The sequence below is a fragment of the Coturnix japonica genome, chromosome 4 (assembly GCF_054131305.1).
Source record: "Coturnix japonica strain WE chromosome 4, WE-NBRP24, whole genome shotgun sequence".
Lineage (NCBI taxonomy): Eukaryota > Metazoa > Chordata > Aves > Galliformes > Phasianidae > Coturnix > Coturnix japonica.
In genome coordinates, this window is record NC_140666.1 from 49450343 (window position 1) to 49473854 (window position 23512).

The 23512-nt window shown below is 41.7% G+C and overlaps 1 protein-coding gene across 5 annotated transcripts in view; it reads right to left on the reverse strand.

Annotated features, from left to right (window-relative positions):
• Nucleotides 1-10078, reverse strand: part of PTPN13 (protein tyrosine phosphatase non-receptor type 13) — a 95487-nt gene extending 85409 nt beyond the window's left edge. For 2 of the 5 annotated variants that reach the window (XM_085546710.1, XM_015861658.2), the window contains exon 1: nt 9627-9763. The gene's annotated coding sequence lies outside the window, so the exon portion shown is untranslated. Of the gene's footprint in view, nt 1-9411; nt 9592-9626; nt 9764-9980 lie in introns of those variants that run through there. The other 3 variants (XM_085546709.1, XM_015861659.3, XM_015861654.3) reach the window with 3 other exon arrangements.
• Nucleotides 10079-23512: the final 13434 nt, after the last annotated feature.

The following is a 23512-nucleotide window of genomic DNA, read 5'->3' on the forward strand; positions in this document are numbered from 1 at the left end:
CAGATCTCTGAGCAGAAATGCAGCAGCCATATGCATGAAGTTAGCTTGTCCTGAGCATAGTTATGTTTCCTTCTCCCAAGTCCCTCTTCCCCACCATCTATTTTTTATCCTACATTTAAAGTAGGATGGCTTAAAAGGTCATCCATTCATCTCACAGCATAAAGGACTATGGAATTCACCTCTAGTCAAAAGATGCAATTTAATTTTTTTCATAATATCCACTAAGTTTTCCCTAGTGAGCTAAAAGCAAAAGTAGACTCTAAGCCATAACTACCACATCTCCCTACTCCACTAAACAGTGCCTCGCAGTAGTGACTGAATCTCCAATTCCCCATGCCTAATATCACTCTTAATTGATTAATTATCAGACTAAGCCAACTAATGGAACACAGCAGGACAATCTCCCTTATTTTCTAACAGGGAAGAGATCACACAGTTATCTACAATCACAGACATCCAAATGGGAACCAATTTCCATATCTTTTCACCTTCCCATGATTTTTATAATGAAACAACAAAACCTGGTCCTAGTGTATAGGTTTATCCCAACTCAAGCTGCATATTCTTACCCAAGAAAAAGTGATACAAGGTACTGAACAATAAGAAGCATCAGCAGTTCACCACTTATAGAAACTCTCAAAGCGATACTAACAAAAGGAGGAGACCAGAATTTGACAAGTTAAATCCCAAAAGGGTGGAAAATTAAATATCTTTTCAGAATAATCCACAGCTTCCTCACCATGTGGAAGAACAAAGAACCAAAACAGTATCAGCCATAGAGAGAAGCAGGAGAGAAGAGGAGCTGTATGAGTGCACACACAAACCGCTTTGCTGGCGAAGGGACACTCAACACAGAGGCATATTTCTTTACAGGTGCCGAGTCTTACTGGCAAACATAAGACATAATGTTGATCATTGTTATCATTATTATAATTACTATTTTATTGTTGTTGTTTTGTTTTGTTTTTTGGTAGTATTTTAATGCTTTGCTCTACTAGCCATTTTTCATCCACTTACCTGAAAACTGAATATACCCCAATCATTTAGGGCAGAATAATTGCTTACAGCAATTCACAGGCTGTATTTTGAAATTCAAAGATTAAAAGGCTGGGCATTGGCAGAAATACTAACTGAAGGCAGCTGGCACTCAAACAAGGCTTCACCTTTTCTCATGCTGATCAGTACCTCCGTCAATTGGTCAGTGGGCTGCCACAATAAGACTTCTGCAAAAGTGGCTGTAAGACTTCACCCTGTATTCTACATTAGTAGTAAAGATAAGCAGGTAGTAAAGCCCTCCATATCTCCAGGTGACATTTGGGAAGGGAAAACAAAAGAAAAATGTCCTGAAAACAGTTTATAGACAGGGTACCTTGTGCCTCCAAAGTGCTACAAAAAGCAATCACTCCCATGAGACGCATTTTAGTTCTGGCACAACAGCCTCTACATTTTTTTCCCTCTCCTTTTTCTCTATAAACTGGTTTCATAGCATATCATTGAAAATACATCATAAACCTCGAACTGAATGCTGTCTGCACAACAAGTAAATTTATATAGAAATTACTGAAGTCTAGACAAGCAATCGTTTCTCTTCCCCTTGTCCAAAACCACTGAAAAGGGAAGCAGAAGCAGCACATTTTGCATCATCAGCAGACTTCCCAAGCTGCAGTTCACTCTACGGTGAAAAGTTAAATGCTGTGATCTTCAATTCTTTAATATTCTCAAAGCAATAACAATGGGTGGGGCAGAATAAGAGAGCATGCATATATCAAAGAATTCAGCTAACGTCAAACTTAAATATTTTCTCTAATATTGAAAAATATATTCGGCACTATGCAAGCAAGTTTCACATATCAAACTAAATACAATTTGTTTTCTCTGTGTGGCTGTTTAACAGTCAGTAGTGAAAGACAGAATGCAGCTGTTGGACAGTATCACGTAACTAAAAGGTTTGAGGTAAAAAATCCTCCTTTTGACTCTTCTGTGCTTATTACAGCAAGCAGGGCCAAAGAGCCCACACAGCAAAACAGCGCTTGTATTCGTGCCAACAGAAAATAGCAATCTGACATTGAGGCAGGCAAGAACAAAAAGAATGCCTTTTATCATAACAGAACGCCCTTCAGTTCTTCAGCAGTGTCTCTCTTACCTGTAAACGAAATGAACCAATTTACACCTCTGCAAGTTGATCTCTATTTGTTTGTTTCATTAGTCCTGTTCTTTGAATTACTGTTTGTACGGCACTTTTTCTGCTTGCAGTTCACCACAGAACAACTTCACACAACAGATCACACGGGAATAATTGGAGCTGTGCAACTGAGATTCAGAACTTCATCATTCCTCAAACTGCTCTGAGAAGCAGACTACACATGGTGCCCATCAGAAAACCTACTCTAGATCTTAGCCATCCATGCTAGCATGACATTCATCTTCAATGAAGCCTCTTCCCAGTGTTCTAGCTACTCTTACTGACATCTTGTTCATTTCTCAGTACCTCATCTCTGCACTGAGCAAAGACTCGAGTACCCCAAAACACTCTCCTCATCACAGCAACCAACAGAACTGCTTCTGGTCTTAAAACCTCACCACTGCCATTACACATTTTGAACCTGCACTACATTTTACTCTTTAAAATTTATTTTTCTCATGACAGTTTAATTCTTTTCAGTCAATATAAACATCTGAAGAGGTATAAAAACACAACTCCATTACATTAAATCGAGTACATCTTCACTGTTTACTATTAGGAATACATTTTAAAAGCCTACCTAAGATTTTCTTTTTCCAGATCACAATTGTTACTGTACCTTAAGCTTGTAGAAAGGAACTCAGCAACCTGCATTTTCTAACTCAAACCAGAACTCAATTAAGATACAAAAATGACCTCTTACATCTTTATTATTACGTAAGTGATATAAACCATCTATTTCCCTGTGAAATAAGCCACCTTAAAAGTTTCAGGTCCACAGCAACTGCATACATTACCCACCAACACACATCAGTACCGAGATTGTTAACATTTAATGGTGACCAATCCGTTAATATTCAAATAGACTTGTCTAAACTATTTTATTATTTAATCAAATAGAATACTCTCACCTTCCTCTTTAATAGCAATAAAAAAAAAAATGCAACAGAAACTTAAAAGACAGAACCACTCTGGTGCTAAAACTTGCTTCTGCCTTCCCAGCCAATTAATTTGATTCTTCAGAGCTATATGACAGTGAGCTCCCTTGGTTACATGACCACCTGTTACTGCATCCCTTCCTAAGATGTCCAAAGGGATTGGAGACTCCTGGTTAAAAGGTCAAAAGCAAGGGACTGCAGATTGAATCAGATAGCTCAGCGCCCTGCTTACATCTTCTGCTAGGTGGAAGTTTCTCTTTCAGGTACACAGAATCATAGAATCGGTAAGGTTGAAAGAGACCTCTAGGGTTATCAAGTCCACTTTTGCTGGAGAGGAACAGGCCAAGTGACTTGAGGTATTTCTCATGCCTCACGGCCACCTTATGAAGGCCACTTGGCTTTCACCAGCCTTTAGCAATGCACAGTTGAAGCCAGTGCACATAAGGAAATGCTTTCTCTTGCCTGCCTCTGTTGCGTGAACTACCTCCACAGGAGCAACAAATCCAAACAGCCTTCCATCCCAGAAAATACAGTAAGCTTGTGTGCATAAAGCTTCAGCTGACCGGGCTGCTCCAACATGATAACCCAACTGTGTAGCTACTCAATAACTGAGTCTATAGAGCTGATGGAAACAAACTTGTATCACTGCCAGCTAGTACATCTTTGTAACCGCATCAAGGTCATTCAAGAGACTACAGCGACAGGGCACACTGATAAACCAGGCTGTTCAAAAGTACTTGGGGACATGATTCTTCCCCTAAGCATGTTCATTTGCCAAGTGAACAGCATATGAAGAAAACTTTCTGAGGTAAAAAAACTAAAATAAAATGCTAATGTTCTGCTATTGCCTGCAAAAGTTACGGTGGTCCATTGCCTGCAGATCTTGGTCAGTGGGTCACCACAGCAGATTTCCCAGGCAACTATCTCACTTTTTGGAGAAAATGCACCTCAACCCTTTTAAGGTTGAATAGTTGAAACAGCCTAAGATGTTTGAAATACAAGGCCTCTAAAGGAGAAAATGTGATTTATTACCAGGTGAAACACATATTTAAGGAAGTTTCGTATACTCTGAAATGAGGCTGGAGTGATAACTCCCTATAGACCTAACCACATGGTCATCCAGTCAGCAACACATACTAGAGACTGTCTCCCAAAGCAACACGTGCACTGTTACTCACTGACATTAACAAGTGAATAACAGAAGCAGAACTTGTACTACCCTATCAAACTATTTGCTTGCCTGGCAGCCGATTTCCCTGTTAATTTACTGGTCACAAATACGGATCTATTATTTCAGGGACCACACTCTCAAGCAGTATGAAGGGACCTTCCACACAGCAATTATATGGGAAAGATAATAAAAGGTGATACACATCCACTCCTTTTCCCTACTGTAACTTTTGTTTGAAATGCTAAGTTTTGCAAATAAAAAAAGAAAAGTGGTCAGTAATAACAAACTGTTGCACTCCATAAACTACCAAAAACCTTTGACACACAACCCCAAACATAACTGATGTAAGGCTGAAATGTTATTGTTAAGATTTCCCCAGCTCCATCCTCCAGCACTCGGAACACCTGCCATGCTCCAAATGTGGCTTGAAGATCACATCCCATCACCCTTCTTTGGTGGACCCCATTAGAGACCTGGGGACACCCACATCACAGGTTCATTGGTTTCTATGCCCTCTGCATAGCTACGCATGTCTATGTGAAAAATGGAAGACCAATCTACACGTGTCATTGAGATGCTGAAGAAAATAATATTAAAAAGGGAAAAATCCTCATCTGAAACATAAAATGAGTCACTGGGAACCAATTCCTTGTACAAACAAGGAGCTGCAAATGAGTGTCTATAACCCTTGCGATAACAAGATAAGTCATGTTCTGTCTGCACTCAGTAATGAGCTACAAAGCTTTCACATTTAGTTCCTTGTTTTTTCCCCTGTAAGAGGCCTTGAGGGCCTGCCCACTACCTGATCCCAACAATGGCTATTACATGAAGCAAAACCAAGAAGAATTACAGAACAGACACGAACTCACATATCTTCAAGCATGCTATTTGGTGTCAAATATTGTTTACGCTCACAACCTTTTATGCCTTTCAGTGTTGACTCCAAAACAGAAAGGAAGTCAACACTGAATGAAACAGTTTCTACAGCAACTTGGTGTAACTGTGGTAGCACAGAGAACTTGTACCTTCAGTTTTACAAAGCAAACAGCCATGGCATTAAGATTCCAGCGTAAGAGGGCATGCTGGAACCTAATGGGCACCTGGCTTCTACAGAGTATCAGTTGTATCTACTTATGACTATGTACTCAACCTTCAAAACATCAGAAATCTGCGCACTACAACAGTTTTGTCCCCACACCCCAACAAATTCAAGACCAAAAAAAATAAAATGGATTTCATGGGAAGGTGGTAAAGAACTTGTGTTTAAGTTCTCTCACTTGAGAAAGAGCTGAATAGGATCAGAATGTTTCCTGTCAAACTCAACATCAATTTCAAGCCTACAGCACAACTATAAATCATCTGCAACAGCACCATGAAGAAAAGTCACCCAAAGAATCTTTCAGCTCAAGATATACTTTTTCTTTTTGTAAATAAAGCAGATTTCAGGGATGCCAGTGGTGAGGGACTTCTATGCATGTATGCCTGAAATGAAGCACCTACATAACACATAGGTGCTCAGTGAAGAGGTCAATAAGACACAAAGACCACTCTCAAATTCGTTTTCAAGAAATTCAGCAAACTCTACAGGAATTTCCCTCCATTTCTTCTCCCCCAAACACAGACAAATGTTCCTAAGACAAATGTACAAGAAACAAACCATCTGGTAGAATACCCCGACCCCAAATATACCCTTCCTCTGACAAAGCACAGGCACGAAGAGGTTGAAAGTCTTCCACCTGAAAGTCTGCAGAAGTGATGTTTTCAGACAGACTGGCTGGAGCACTTGACAAGAAGCTGGTATTCAAGTTTCAGCACTTACTTTTTTATTGTTTCCACATTTCTCCCTCTCTGTTTCACTTTCAGCTTGGAAATGGGGCACTTGGAAAGGGGAGGGCAGCTTTACCTCCTTTTTCACTCATCTGACTATAAACTGGTTCCAACAGGAACAATGTGCTGACACGACATCCAGTATTAAATCTGACATTACAGTATCATCTACAAACCCATAATGACACTGAATGACCTGAAAAAGTACAGCCTTCAAATATCAGCAACCAAACGTCAGCAGCTTTAACACTACATCTCCTGTAGTTCTCCAATTATATCTTACTGAATTTCTGTGGCGTGCTGGCACGACATTGTAAATTTACACATAAAAGATGAAGAACAGATGAAACCCTGAGAACAAAGTTTTCTCACTTGTTATTCTTCCTAAGAAGTTTCATAAGCTAAGCATAGCAGATCCCTATCCTGGCAATTGGATTTCATATTCACAGGACATATCGTTGTCCCAAGGCAGGCACTCAACTGCCTTTAATGAAGGCATTTTAATAGATTATGATGCACAAGGAATATGCCTAGCTGCTCACCAAGTATTTAAGTGACATAGGAGAAAGAGAAGCCTGGACAAAACAAAAACAGCACCAAAGAGTCTTCTCCTGCCCTTCCCATCCATAAGCATCAGCTTCCTCCTCTGCACCTGAGGAGGAGGTGGGGCTGGGAACCACTTCTTTCAGGAGTTCCACCCTACTTTACAGATGTACAGATTTCATTAACAGCTAACCGGCAACACACAGCATTAACTTATTCTGGTATTCATGGCTTTCCATCCACGCTTGTCCCACAGAAAGTGACAGCTCAGGGTAGCTGCTTATAGATATTTCCCGCACCATGACACACTATCCCAGAACTCTGGTTCACTGAATGGTTCACTTTAAAACCACAAAGCTGTTAACCAACATTTTCTCTCCAGTGTCTAAAATGTGGCAGGCAGACCAATGCTTACAAGTTCCCAAGCTTAACAGCGCACTGGTGAAATCACTTTCAGTTTTGGAGTATCATCAACATCATAAAGTTCTAGGCTTGTTACATGAGTAAACTGGAAGGCTCTTCCAGAGAAAACCATTTTTCCCAAGGAGCTGATGCAACACCTGCCCAAGTTCTGATAGGTGCTGTGGAACAACCACCAAAGACTCTCCAGACCAAGGTCTCCTGATGATAGAGAATTCCAACAAGGGTGCCTGCAGCAGCCAGGCCCTCCGGGCCTTATTGGTTACTATTTCAACATACAAATATTTGAGGCAGTGTTTAATGTACAGCAGTTCTCAGAGGTTCAGTGATAAAGCAGAGCTTTGTTCCAGTGACCGCCACTTCAACAATAAGCTCCATTTCAGTGGCTGCCCAGTCTCATTTTATCTGTCTAATTACTCACCTCTCTTGCAGGAGCAGCACGCTATTAGAGCTGGCTGATTATGATTTGATGGCACTTGGAAGATTTACTGTGCTACTCAACTGCTAATTATTATTGCTCAGGCCCACATTCATTTGAGAGGAAAACAGCTGTGTGCCAATTTAAGTTAGAACTGTCCCTTGTTCCATGTGTGAACGTCAACATTTTTGCTTTGCTGAACTCCTTAGGAAGCGAACAGATAAAGGCTGTGCATTTCAATTTGCAGCTCTTCAATGTTGTATTTAACCCATATTTACAGGAGCCGCATGGCTGACAAATCCCACTTTAAAGTAAAAACAGAAAAGCAACGTGGTCAAACACAACACCTTCCCTTCCACTGAGCTGGCAGATGCAATACCTTTTCCTAGAAAAACTGCAGCTCATCCCAGAGAATCTGAAACATGAATGCAAACTCTCCAGTACCTTGGATTAGTGTTGGTCTGAAAAGTCTTGCAAAGGCACATTGCAAGAATCAGTCCCCAGCGCTCAGGGGAGACATTATTGCTCTCTACAACTCCCTGAAAGGAGGCTGTGGAGAGGTGGGAGACAGACTTTTCTCCCAGGTAACAGCAATAGGATAAGTGGGAATGGCCTTGCGTTGTGCCAGGGGAGGTTCAGGTTGGATATTAGGAAGAATTTCTTCTCAGAAAGAGCAGTAAGGAAGTATTGGAATGGGCTAACCAGGGAGGTGGTAGAACCACCATCCCTGGAAGGGTTCAAGAACTGTGTGGATGAGACACTGAGGGATATGGTTACCGGGCACAGTAGGGATGGTTGGACTTCATGGTCTTAGCAGCCGTTTCCAATCTCAATGACTCTGTGATTATACAGCTCACATCTAAGGGCTGCTATGGATGGCCATGCTTGCTGATGGGAGGAGAGGTTCTTCTGATGAAGCACAAACACCCAGCGTACAAGCTGCACAGACAGGTGTGTCTGATAGCATGAGGAGTGGTGGCAGAATCTGCTGTAACGTACTGCAACAAAAGATCTAAGAGCAGATTGACTCTTTCCTCATCCATATTTCTTGCACAAGAACCAACCCTCTGCTGTTGTTCTCCCAGCTGATTCCAATTCTTGACAGCATAACTTTTCTGGAGACATTCAAGACCAGTCTGGATGCCTATCTGCGTTAGGGAGCCTGTTTTGGCAGCGGGGCTGGTCTCCATGATCTCTGGAGGTCTCTCTCAAACCCTACAACTCTGTGATTCTGTAACTGGGGTCACATTATGGGAGCCAAGCACAGGCAGGATGGGCACAACCTGAGCACGACAGGCTCAGGCCCCAAGAACAGCCCGATCTTTGGACCTCATCTCATCGAACACGTTCCATTCCTTCGGAGAGGCGGCAGGACCCCATCACGCTCCTTCCCAGCCCCACGCTCAGGCTCCCGGCTCCCTCCTCCCACGCAGATCCCCACACCCAACCCCGCAGTTTCACGTCTTACATCCACTTCGCATCGCACCCACGGAATCAAACCGGTTCCCGTCGTTTCCCCACTACCCAGGAGGGGAACCGAGCAGCTCCCGGAGGCTCCTAAGAAGTCGCCGCCTTTGTTGCTCTCAACTCGCAGTTTCGAGAGGATGACACAATCTCCAACAGGAGAGAAACCATCCCGCACTTTGCGGAGGTGTCGATTGCTGGAGATAAAAACCCGGCCAAACCCACGCTGGTTCCCATGAGCGACCAGAAAGAGTTCAGAAAGCGTGAAAGAGTCCACGCTGCGATCCCTTCTCTCGGGCGGCCCCAGGCCCCCAGCTCCGCCCGCTCCCTACCGGCCCGGGGGAGATCCGGAGGCCCCCTCCGTCCTCCGCACTCCCTGCCCCGCCTCTCCCCCTCTCCGCACACCGCAGCGCCGTGCCCTGCCCCGCCGCCCCCCGTGCCCGCTCACCGCCGCCTCAGGACCTCCGTGGCCGCCGCCTATGGAGGAGCGCGGGGCGGCCGTCAGCACGCAGCACCATCGCCGCCCTCCCCAGCGCTCTCCACTCCCGCACGGCGCTGATGGGCGGGCGCGGCCGCAGCCGCCTCCTCTCCTCTCCTCTCCCCGCCCCGCCGCTCCCTCCTTCCCTCCCCCTGAGCCCGCCACCACCGCCCGCGGGCACCCACCGTGGCCTCCCCGCTCCGCTCAGCTCCGCCGCCGTCTGTACGCGGGGTAGGCGGCCGCGCAGCCGCCCTCCGCCCGCTCCCTCCCTCTCTCCGTATCGCCCCCGCTGCGGCGGGACGCTGCCGGCACAAGCCCGGCCCTTCCCTCCCCCTCAGCGGGCGGCTAGAAACTCCTTTTTCCCATTCTTTCTTTCTTTCTTTCTCCAGGAATGATGTTAATGCTGGCTGTTCCCTAACTTTGGTCCGACAGAAGGCGGCGCTGAGGGGGAGGGCGATCCCAGAACTCCATCACCACGCATCTAGTCAGCAGCCACGCCACAGTGAAATTGTTCCAAATAAAAAAGCCCCATAACAAACCCAGCCCGTGGAGCAGCTCGCACACAAGGCAGATCTTATTTAGGCTTTGGTGAGGAGAAGGCCTGCTGAGTTGGTTCTGTTTCCACCCCAGACTGAGGATCCCTGTGCCCACCCCTTGTCTGCTGCGGACCCAGTGGCCGCATGGGGGGGTTTCTATATCCTCGGGGGATGGACTGGGGTGGGACGTATGAAAAATCCTCCAGCTGCAGTGAATTGCAAACTTCCTTTCTTGAAAATGAACTTTTTTAGAACGAGAGTGGAAGAACCATTTCTGGTTTATGTCTGAAGCTTTCTTTGTGGAAATAATTCCTTGGGTACTGTGTCATCTGTCTCTTTTGCTGTATTTGAAAATGGGGCATAGAAAGGACTCTATAGGGATATAGGGTCACTTGTTTGTTTCAAAGATACATTATTAATTCAGGTAAAAGCAGTGAGTAAAACAGGACTTATTTTTTACAGATGTGTTAAAGTTCAGCCTGTGTAGCAAGGCAGCATTACCTTCTTGAGCTGGGTGTCTCTGGATAAAGCAGTCTCCTCCCCAAAATGTCACCTTTCTTAAAAGACTGCAAATTTAATGGCAATTTAGTTTCCTCTAAACAAGATTTAGTTCCTTGTTCTTCATCCTGCTAATGGGCATCTGCTTGGGACTCTGTTTTCCTCAGCCATGTAAATCTATGTGTATACCTTCACAATGATCTCATTAGACTACTTAATTTTATTTTATTTTTTTAATTAAATATCTTCAACAAGGAAACTTGGAGATTAGGATCAATGAAAAGCATAATTTCCATCCTCACCTACCGTGCATTTTACAGGAATGCAAATACATGAAAAGCATTGCCATCGCTTTGGCGATTCCTTGCATCACTAAAATAAAGACATCACAAGCTGTGCATAAAGACTGACGCCTCGGACTGTCTCCACTGCTGAAAAATGGAATGGCTTTTGTCAGTATGATAATTCCACCACTTTCTGTGAGTGCTGTGTATGTTTGTTGACACACCAGCACTTAACTTCACATCTTTGTCAGTGCGACATTTTCTTCCGCTGCTCACAGTAAGTTTCCATGTTAGCCACACCTACAGAACTTTAACTTTTCTTTTGCATAGAGTGTCTGGCAAATAAATATACTCCAATTATGCCACCTCAAACTATTGCATCATTTACTCAACACTTTTGCTTAGAAAAAATAAAAGAAAGAAATCGTGTTATTTGCTCTTATTGTTGAAAGCTCTTTAATTCACAGGTGTGCCTTCATGTGTGTCTAGATGGGGGATTCAGGAGCACCACTGTGTTCCTGGCTTGGGATGCATGCCTGGCCACACCTTGGCTGTATATGAGGAGAAAATCTGCACATAAACCAGCACACTCCCTTAATCTTGTGCTTGTGGGTAACTGGGAAGTCAAAAATGGTATGGCACGCTCCATCCTCTTCTGGAGATAGATTGGAGGAAGACTTGGTCTAACCCTTCACACTTCATGATGAAGGAAAAGCGTTTTAAATAAAAAAGGGAACTCAACTCAGCTGCACTTAGGGCAAGTCACACATGAGGCACAAAGCACTTTCCTTTTGATTTAGATTCTCTTAGGTTTTGTCTTTGTATCATCTGAAAGATCCTAAAGAGCTGAAATCTGTGACACTGAAAGAAGAAGCCAAGTGTAATACATACCAGAAAGATGAAGACTCAACTGCAGCGACTGTCTGGGGTTTTCAAAAGTGACAATTTATTCTGGGCACATACTGCTGTCAGTGGGATGTATTTTCCAAAAGCAAATGAGAATGCTGCCTGAAGTTTGGCAGCCTGATGCACAAATCCTTTTCCAAATGTAACCCATTTTTGTATTCCACGGCTAAGTGACAATGAAGGGACACTGCTACAAACACATGATGAGGGTGAATGCCAGTGAGAGAAGGAAGGCTCCAACCTATAATAAAACCCTTCTGGTAGGAAAGCTACTGTGAGATTTCAGGTGTGCTCACAGGCTCTGTATCAGTACAACCACAGAAAAAAGACCCAATACATATTTGGGGTTGTAGTTATGTATGCACCAGGCAAAATAATAATGAGATTTCACTAGAAAGATCCCTCCTACAGTAAGACTTCTGGCTCTCAAGGGTAATCTGCAAGAAAATCTAATTTACAGAAGCTAATTAGCTTTAGATACTTAAAACCAGACTGGTTGAAGCAGTAGTAAATAGACAGCAGAGAATAATCCTGCCCAGACAGAAACTGCTTGTTCCAACAGGTCTTTTCTGTATTCAGCTTTGGAGTCGATCTTAATGAAGGTTTTGTTTGGTACTATTACAGTCAAGAGTTAAATCAGAGCAGCGGAAGTGAGACATTAAAATGTATAGGGAGAGTCAGAGAAAAGGGGTTGTTTTTATTTCAGATTCGAAATTAGATGAAGGGTCACCGAGGCTGGGAAATACACAAAGGCTGTTCCAGGATCCAGCCTCTTCTGAAAAGAAGGGCTCTCGCACCAACAGTAGATAGATTGTGTGGAAGGACAGAGCAAAGTCTAGACAAGTGAGGGGTGTGGGGAGAAAAGAGACCTTTTTTTCCAAAATGTCCACATTTCTATAATTCCATAATTGATGTCTTTCAGCTGGCCAAGTTTTAAAGGCCAGACAGACAATTTGGAAGTTGAATATACTTTTGCTGCAGCTGGCTGAAATCTGAAAGTATTGCATTTATCTTCAATGAGTTCATTGCTCTGCTCCTGCATCTCAGCTTAGCATCATCCTATGTACAAGGGACGGATTGTGTGACTCTTGTGGAATATGTTAAGAGTTTTCTATCTTAAACAGAGAATGACTTGACTTGTGCCAGTGGCAGCTAAATGTTTGCAGCACTCCCATCAAGAAAGCCATTTACCTGTTGGCAATTCCTAGAACTTGGTGACCATACTTACTTCTGTTTTTGAAGTCATGCAATAAAAGTTACACGATGATAGCTTCAGTAAGTGGCTGTCTGCAGGCAAACAAACTGACACTGCTGAATCCAGTCTGAAATCTTGCTTTTCTAAGCTCATAAAAAAGTGATTGGAAACCAAATTTCTTACACTACCTCTTTGGGATCACCAGCTTTTGCTATTTTTACATGTGCAGGTCATATGTCTGATCTTACATCCAATTGTCTGAGGTGGGAATTGAATATACTTTCTCAAGTTGGCAAAAACAGTAAAAAAAAAACCCAACAAACCAAAACCAACAACAAAACCCCAAAACCAACAAATGAAGTAAATACAACTCAAAGTTTTTATATATATAAAGACAACCAGCAGCAAAAGGCTGAATATTGATTGCAAGGAAACACGGTGAGAGAATCAGAGAGTGAAAGAAGTGCTACCTCTAAAAACTGCTGAAAGAGCTACTGGAAAGTCAAAAGGTAAAAAAATAGGAAAATATATCTGATACTGCACTATCCTTAATGGTGCCAGAATGCATTTCCATACTTACAAAAATCTCTTCTGTTGATCTGTAAAAATCCAAAGGGTAAAATTCTCATCACAAATGGCGCTATTCACAGTTCCACCAGAGTATTTACATAGAAATCAGAGGGATTACTCCAGATTTACATTGGCGTTACAGTGACCATAGCCTGACTCTAGAGGGGATAGTTCTCCTTAACTCTACTCAGGCTACAAACTACTGGCATTTGCATTTCTACTCCCATTTGCCATTACCAGCTGGGAGTTAGTTCCACTGAAAAGCTCTGATCCCAAGAAATGCCTCTATGCTCCTGTGAAGCGATAAGGCCATTTTAATGTGCTTTTTGTTTTTTCTCACTTGTAATACAAACACGAGCTTTTAAAAAGTCCCCTTTGCAACAGGATATCTGATTATGTTGTGTTTTTTTTTTTTTTAACCTAATCAAGCAAAACTCATGTTGTTAAATTAAAAGGACCGAGTTCAACCCCAGGGACAGCAGCTTTCCCACAGTTATGCCCACTGAATTGGGTTGCTTTAATTTTGCTGCAACAATTGTACATGCCTGTGCATTGATGCAGGCATTTTTTCAGGACTTCACATTTATTACTTCATTGTTTACTATCACCAAGCTTTCCTGGCAGTATTACTTTTCTTGCAGATCATCATCACTTAGTTTTGGTCTCACGATTTTTAAATCAAGGATCCTTTTAAAGAAGTGAGCTCTGCACACTGAGTAAGAGGCACCCCTCTCATCTTGCTAATGTTCTCTTTGGTTATACACATGCCAACCACTCTAGCTGACTTTGGTGTGAACTGCACATGAGCATCTGTAGAAGTGATTCAACTAATTTTCGGAATCTTCCTTCCTAATTCTGGATCATTTCTGGAAACTTCTTTCCTAATTTTATTCAGCTTTGTCACATTGCTTCTCCTCATAATGTTTTGCTGCTTCATTAAGTGGGATTTATTTTTGTCGTATGAAGCACTATGTAAGACAGTTTGTGCTTTTTATGCTGCTGTCATACTGTGTTTCTACAACTGGAAATCCAGTTTCTAAAACTGGAAACCTTAACAGAATGTGTAGTAGTCATTGTCCCTACTGAGAAATTTCTTCAGTATTGTAGATGGTCGTAAATGACCTCTAGAACAAGTGGAGTCAGAAAACAGTATGCAATAGAACAACAGCATTGGAAGAGTTCCTTGCTTTTAGAAGCCAGGTTATTGTTTGTACTCTATAAAGGGAACACTTGACAATGTGGGTCAAGTTTTAATGCAGTACTTCATTTTCAATTCTGACTTTACAGTTCCAATTATGTAATTTCGTCTGTCACTGTATGCCATTACTCTGCCAACTGTAGCTTCTGCCTCCTGCAACTTGCAAAGCAGTTACTGTACTAATAAGCTACATCTCGCAATGTACATGTTAAGAGAATATTATTCATGTTTCGAAAAGGAGAAAAAACTGAGTCATGACCCAACATATTCAGGGTTATACAGGAAAAACTCAGTGCAAAGCAATGGCACTAAAGATGGTAATTTTTGACTTCCACTCCCATGTTCTTTCTCCTGAAGAGCTGCAAGTAGTCCAGAAGGAATCTCTCTCTTGCTTAATCTCTGTATGTTTTCTTCTGGCTACGCATAGCAAGAGTTATTCATCTGTTTTCACTTCCCTACCTTTCATAATACATCCCATACTATTTTGAATATTAAACATACCCTTTTCTACCTGCAACTGTGGAGATCATTAGGCAGAAGACTATCTGATTTAAATTTCAAAGGGCTTCTTTGTAAACTACTTCCTTATGGTGGAACCACGAGTTTATGCTTTTAAATGAAATCTTTACTAAGCACATTAAAAATTACAGGGCATTGCATGCAAGGAGCATTTCAGGCTACATTTGCAATAGAATTTAGTGCATACAGGTGGAGTCAGTACGCCAGAACCTTCTGACTGTTTGAGCAACTACACATATTTTCATTTTCTGCCAATACATGCAGTCTTTATTCCTTCATCTCACCCCTGCTCTAAAATTTGCATTTAAATGGACATATACACATTTATACATACCTTGAACTCTGCAAGGCTTCCCCATGAAATACCATTTGCTCGATGTTCTGGAGAATGGAAGTACCTGAAGAGTATGGAGTAAGGAGTTGTAACATAGAGACCCATGGAGAACCTTGACGTGGAAGTCTCAGAGATGGCAGGCAGAAGTCGGCCGGCTTTCATCCAACTATTAGAATGAAAAATGTGCTGATTGTTTGAGCAACTCCTTTTGTTCTGACTCTGAAACTCTTTGGCTTGATGCCACAGTCACTAATTTACCACGGACACTTAAAAGTCACAGAAACTGTATCTCAATCTCTTTGTCTGTCAGCCTGTATGCAAACAAATCCGGACATAAAACATCCCATGTATACTTATCACACAACTAATTGCAATCCAACTACTTTGCATTCATAGAATACATCATGTTATGTCAATTACAATCAGCCTTTGTTATTAACTGCGCAGTGACGGCTGAATCCATTAATACAAAAAATAGCAATACACAGTGCATTTAGGTAACATATGGAGCTGCCTTCCTTTTCACAGCGTTATCAGTTCCCAAGCCCCTTATGCATTCTTTTTTTTTTTCAGACAACAAGAGCAATCTACAGCACAGCATTGACAGTGAACAGAGACAAGCTGTGCACTGCCTGGGACACAATATAGAGCCCAGTGAGGTCAGATTGAAGCCCTAGCAGTTCCTTCTGCCTGCTTTTCTCCCACATAATGACTGAAGTGTTGGTGTGACAATCTGAGGAGTGTGCCAACACACTGCCAGGTTTCCTCCTTTTGTAACAAGGCTCCAGGCACAATGCTGGTCTGCTACACTTGTTGAGTTCCATAGGCAGGCATTCCCAGCTCTACATGGCAGCTGTAGAATGGGTCTTCTAATCTAGGTGTCCTCTGCAGGCTTGGACAGCATCTTGTGTGCCATGGAAGCTGAGGAATGAAAAAACAGAGACACCAGTGAGACATTATCTGTCTTTTGTTACCACTCATTCTACTTAGAATAATCTCATTCTAAAATGATAATTCTCAAAGAAGTGTTTAATACCAGTTTAAGCAGGACACGTTATTTTCTTCTGTTTCCTGTGCTAGGATTTGATGGTGCTGTCTACATCTCTGAGGAATTTATCACAGCGCAGGGAGACATCAAATAATTGTGCCTCAGGGAATACATATTTACCATGAATGCAAAGTGTGTCAAAGGAGTATATTCAAATCATGGCATGCCATGACAGTAAGTCACTGAACCACATTACTAGTCCAAGCTGGAGGAAGGATGTACAGAGTTTGTCATTAATGGAGCGTTCTCATTACATCGACCAAGCTATTGCAGGATTACAAATAACACTTAGTATCCTGTGATACATATCTCAGTGGATCTACTTGAGGGAAACTGCCATTCCTCATGGAGAAAAATACTGGCAAATATTTTCCCACACATATTTTCTGATCCTCATATACCAGAGCTTCTCTGCTGAGAAATACCCAGACAACTTCAAGAACCCTGGACTGTTCTCAAACTTAGAAACAGAGCAGTAGTACATTTTTGAGTTGTTGCATTTTTGTGCCCTGTTAAGGGAAGGCTGACCATTCTCAACCTTTAGCCTTGCACAGAAAGTCCATTTCTGTAGTGACCCCCATTTTCCTGACTGTGTCTTTTCATTTTCTGCCAGAACATGCAATCCTTATTCCTTCATCTCAATCCAACTCTGAGCTTTGCATTTAAATGGACATCCTTCATATATTTATATGTACCTTTAACTCTGTGAGGCTTCTCCATGAGACAGCATTTGCCCAGGGTTCTGGAAAATGCAAGTATGTGGAGAGTCTGAGGGAGGTGTTGCAATGGAAAGACCCATGGAGATTCTTGACTTGGAATTCTCATAGAAGGGAGGCAGAAGCTGGACAGCTTTCATCCAATCATTGGAATCAAAAAAGTAGGAACATCATAAGAGTAGAAGAAAACAACATGAAAGAAATTGTCCAGCATCCTCTATTAATTTCCTCTCTTAAAAAAATAAATTAAAGGGCAAGCACCTAAAAGCACTGTGACAAAGTCTGCTGTTAACTTATCTAGTTAATACGACAGTTTAAAATGAAGCTTCAGATAAGGTGTCTGGCATACATCACTGGCTCCAACTCTGGCCTCAGCCATTAGCTGGCTGTGGCTGGGTAGATGTATCTTTTCTATGACAGGAAACTATTTGGTGTCAATTATTTCCTTTACAACTTTCAAACAGAGGCACTGTCTCTGAGGCTTATCAGGGAGAGACTTAAACAAGCAGACTGAACCAATTATGCACATGCAGGCTACAGAACATGTAAGATGACAATTTCTACTTTTTATTTTCATCTGAATGAACTTATTTTTGCTAAACAGCAGTAGGAATTCACATTAGCTACGAAAGGACCAGAGAAAAAGAATCACTTTTTATAGGCTGCGTAAGAATGGGAGTAAAAACATTAATTACAGAAAACTACATTATTTTGAGGTAATTGGAAATGAGAAGAATTTATCTGTTCACACTTCCATGACATTACTTGATTTCAGTGTGAATAGAGTATCCCTTTTTGGAGGGTGGGCTACTTTATGCCAGCAGAAAATTTATCTGGATGAAGATTCACTGAGAAGTAAAGTTACGTAAGCTCAAAAGTTGCCAAAGTGTTGCTGGAGCAACCTGCCCTCTTGGTTGTTAAGTTATTTTTTAAGTTGTCTGATCCATCATATGTGTAAACAAACATGAGCCTGAGGATGAGTTACGTTTGTTCAAAACAAGTACAGTTTGTTTATTCACTCTTTGGAGTTATTCAAGTGACCTCACACCCAAGTCAAATGCTTCTCCATAGGCAGACAACCCAAATCTGGAGGCTAAAACCCAGTGTACCTTGCAGCTGATTAAAAACAAGATACTCTTGCTTGATGGGCCCTAAATCTGAGTTCCATGGGAATTGCTGTGCATAGAACAGTACTCAGAAGATAAATACTGATGCAGAGTAAACAAGGGAGGGCCAAAACCCTCTTGTTATATTGTTTGGAAACGACAAACAAATTAATAGGCAGAAATAGTACAGAAACAACCACCTGTAAGGAGCTCTTTATCATTTGAAAACAGAACATATGTGTGAGCCATCAACAAATCAGCAGCAATGAGGTTGTGTGCATATACTTCTCGACCTACTGCAATCTAGTTCTGGTCAACACAGTACAGCAAACCAATGATGTCGCACCCATGTTATTTTTTACCTAGAAAATCTAGTTCTAAAACAGTTTTTATTGATTAAGTGTATTAGTCTATGCCACTGCAAGTGTCATTATTCCATGTGCCTAAACAATATTCCAGTGTTCATATATGGTATGAAACATAATGAATGCAGCAAGAATCATTTTACTTTAGAAAACTGAGTGCAGTGAAGGGAGAGATGTTGCAAGTGAGATCAGTTACTGATACTGCCATACACATACTGAAGTCAATGGAGCTGCACAGATTAATTGTGCCTGCTGGAGCTCAAAGCAAAGTCCTTTTGACCATTGGTTGTGTAATTATTACCCAAGAGGGGGTCGTGAGGACACTTTTTACTGCTCTGCTGGAGTGTTTTCTATTACAGCAGCAATCCCACAGCAGCTATCTCAGTGTCTTGCCCATTTAGAACTGACTGAACACTCTCAATAATCTTCTGTATCCCAGGTGCACATTTTTCTGTGAAACTACTGTGTTCCACAGACGATTTAAGTCAAGTGACTTAAATGCTCAGGAAAACAAATCCAAAACTCAACCGATCTTTTTGGTGTTGTCTTGGCTGTGCTGCAGAACGAGTGGGGAATCGCAGGGCTTTACAGATAGGAAAAGAACAGCAGTAACCTCTGTAGATAACAGCACTCAGAAGACATCAGAAGGGGAAAAAGGAACACACTGTGGATAACAAAATAGGCATCTTCACAGCCTAAATATATATACGAATGAAATGTAAGTTATGAGAGCAACTGGATTTACTTCGTAAGAGTTTGATGTTGATGTCCAATGAATTTTGGATTTTACTCCATAAAACCTGATTTATTTTTATTGGTTGAAGGAATATCCAGATGGTGTTGAAACTTCAGACACTGCTGGAAATATTTCACTCCTATTTAGTATCCTAAACAAAATTGTAGAAGGACAAGTGGCCAGGGTACAGCACGAGAAGCACTTCTTGTCTTTTACCAGAATGCCTTCCTATTTCCATTCTAATCTGATCTCTCAGAAAATAAAGGTTACAGCTTTGTTTAAACACTATTTGTGAACAATGCCTAGAGTAAAAAAACAAGGTTTCTCCTCAGGGCTATGGTTGTAAATGGGTTTGGGTTATTAGAGACACAGTCATAATCTGAGTACTAAAGAACAGCTAATATTTTCCTGCCATACTCAAATACCAAAGTATTAGACAAAAAAATCAGCAGAATTAATCCTGGCAATAAATTGCATTCTAATCTGGTATATAATGCAGTCTTTAATTCTCTTGTAGAGGAAGAGGCTATAAGCAATGTATCACGTCAAATGTTTACCACTACCACCACCACCCGGAGTACTTGCACAATACAGAGACTACATTATATCCGATATCTCTGATATGCAAGGCAACTTCTAAAAAATTCTCTATGCTATTAACCCATGGGCAATCCCTAGACACGGCTGCACTGCTTTTAATGACAATAATTCTTCTGAAAAGGCAGCATTCAGGAGGTGAAATTTTAGGATGCAGTCAACACCGTGGTTCTAATTTCAAAGGCTTGCTTTGACTTTCAATAATATACGTGGAATATTCATTCAGAGAGGAACTTCAAAGTCTACTTTTTTGTTTTTTCCTTCTAAAAATGTAATTAGTTCAGGATAGGAGACAGAGATAATTCATTTCCTGAAATGAATGCGCTTTTCATGAAGGTCTGGTGGTGAGTGAACTGGAAGTTCCAGGGGTGCAGAGCAGAGGACTGGGCTACCATGTACCTTTAGCACACTGGTGGAGAGAAACTCTGTAATTACTTCATCCTTATTCCAAAACAAAATCAGGCACAGAACTAAATAAGCCCAAACTTCTTCATTTGCTATTGAGTTAATGTGCAGGGGGAAAAAAAATTACATTTAGCTTCAGCAGCTGAACTGTTTGTTTCTCAGCCTCCATCTGTATAGAAGTTTGACCTTTGATTCTGAGCTCCTTGTTCTGCCAGATAGTGAAGGAGGAGGCTTTCTCCTGACTAAGGCTTAAACTTTAAAGGGTACTTTAAAAGGTACAGATACACACCCTGTACTTTTATCACCCTCATGGTAGTCCTTTTAATTGCTATTTTAAGTCCTGCTCAGCCGAAGAACAGTAATTTTCTCTTCCAGCCTCAGGAGCTGCCCACTTCAGTCTTTTAAGTTGGAAACTCTCTGTATGGGTAGGTCAAAGCCACAGGAGTCTGTTCGAGGTGGCCTCCCGCAGGCAAACCACAGACTGGTTCTCAGCCTGTGTGACAAAAAACATTCCAGTTCATATTACTGAACCTTAGGGAGAACAGAATGCGCCAACCGAAGCAAAACTTGCAAGTCAAATTATTTGACCTCAAAAACCATTACCCCCCATACAGCAATTGCTTTCAGAGCACCACACAGAAACTGAGTTCTCCTCTCACGGAGAGGAAAGAAAGCTACTCCTCTGCACTGCACAATCAGCATGTCTGTAATTCACACAGGGGACAAATGTGTGCTGTGCTGACCATCCCTAGCTCTACAGTCTTTGCTCCCTGATGAGCACACCTGTGTTCTAGGAGGTAATCTCACACACAGCCACAGAAGCTTGATGCTACAACAGTACAGGTAATATGGGACCTGGCCTCTGATTTGATATTATTTATCAACCTTTGCTACAATAAGACTGTTGTTCCCAGGTAGCAGGTATTGGTTTGTTCCATTGCTCTTGTTCAGTTGCAGTATTTCCTACAACGGTGATGACTGTGAATGCCCACATGGCTGCTAGGCATTCATTCGACAGCTCAGAACGCTGAACACAGCATCAGAGCTGAATTATGCAGTGTCAGAGCTGTTCCAGCCCACTGCTCAGCAGCCCAGTAGCATATCAGTTCATTAGTCCCGATTAATTGCACAGCTTGGCTACAGCTATTGTCCTGCATTCCTTAACAACCTGCTCTATTTTCTTTCAACATAAAAGCCCCTAAAAGAAACAAATAAACAACAAACTATTTCACATGGAGTCTCAAGTAATTGCAAAAAGTCACTACTGTTAGTTAGTTAATTTGTTCCATTGAGAAAATCGAGCTCTTCTGCAGCTAAAAGCATGAGAAGAAAAGAATGCAAAATATCCTTGGCAGCGCAGTGACCCAGGGGCAACACTGAGGCCGTATTTCAGCGCTGTGTTGTGAAAAAAAGGCCAGCCATCCTGCCAAAATATTTCCAGGGATATGTCCTCAAGTCTCTGCACTCATTTAAAGCAACTACAGCAATACATACCTTATCATTTACCCTTTCACCCAGCCTTTGAACACACTCAGCGCTGCTCTGTGATCTACTAAGTAACACACAGCAGTAACTCACACTTACAGGAACACCCGGAGCAAATTCATTGCCTGGGTTGGAAATTACTAGATTCTGCTTTATAAATAAAATAGAATAAAATAAAATAATAATAATAATAAAACAATGGTTAAGAAATCTATTTGACTTGATAAATGAATTGCAATTGCAAATTAATAGCAATGTTTTGCTTAGTTACACTGAGTACTCCTCCATTTTATTTTCTTTTGTGGGGGAAAAAAAAAGCAAGGGTGCATTTACTGTGTTATGTGGCTGTTGTCTGCATATCACCACTACATCTCCTACACCATAAAAGCAGTTAAAATACTCACTCCCACATACACTTCGCCATGAATTATGAAGCCATTACCTCCCTGCAGCAAGCACGCAATGCTGATGCAGTACCATTTTTTTTCTTGACTTATAATACACCACTCACAGGCAAAGTGACTGGAATTTGGATGGAAACATAATTTTAAGCAGCTTCTCTGACAGAGTGAAATGAGAGATGTGTTAATTGCTGAATGCCATTATCTTTAGGAGAGCTCATTTCCTGAGCTGACAGAGTTAGTCCCTAATAAATAAATGCACTAGAACTTAAAACCTGAAGATGCTAACTCTGTCACTGGGCAAGATTAATGTTTTCTGGAATGTTAAGTTCCCTTTGTATGGCATCAAGCTTCAGCTGTACAGATCTGAAGGAAATGTTGGCTGAAATCAGCATTACTCATGGGAGACAAGTCTGAGTTCTTTGAATTTCAGGCTGCCGCTTGTGACTGTTTCCACTGCTAAAAGAAATTGTTATGGAGATGAGGAAAGATTAACAGTATGACAGCAATGATCTCTGTATACTTTGATGGTACTAGGAGCAGTTGGCATACCCTGCTCCTGAATAATGAGGCAAATGTGACTATATGACACACATCACATTGGAACTAATACTAGTTGGTCTCCAAAGCCACCAACACAGGGAACATGGATTCAGTGGCAGTTTCCCCTACCATAGCATTTGTATTTTTATCTTTCTAATAAAACTCAAGCAGTGATGCTTAAGCATGGCTGGAAAGGCTGGAGATGGTCCATATGCCACCAGGGCAAAGCTCTCCTAAAAGCAGTCCTTGAAGAATAGCCAACTAAATTTAGCAACTTTTCATGTTTAGGAATTGCACTGTGCTAAACACAGTATCATTTATCCATAAAAAAAAAAAGACTCTGCACAGATTACAAAAGGTGCTTTGGTAAGTCAGAAAGCTCTGTCCTGACTTTAATATTGGCAGAAATTGGAGGAAGGCGTATTTATGGCAGCCTCCGAGAATCCCTTTCTGTTAAACTGGATGGAAAAAGAAAAAGAAAAAGCAAACAACAGCACAAAGGCAACAACCAACAACAAAAATGGAGCAAGTACTTGTGGTGGAAGGAGCCTAACCCAAAGCCATTTCTCTATACAATGGAGTTCGTCTGATAATACTACTGCCTGATGGCTGAGCTAACCAAAGGGAAG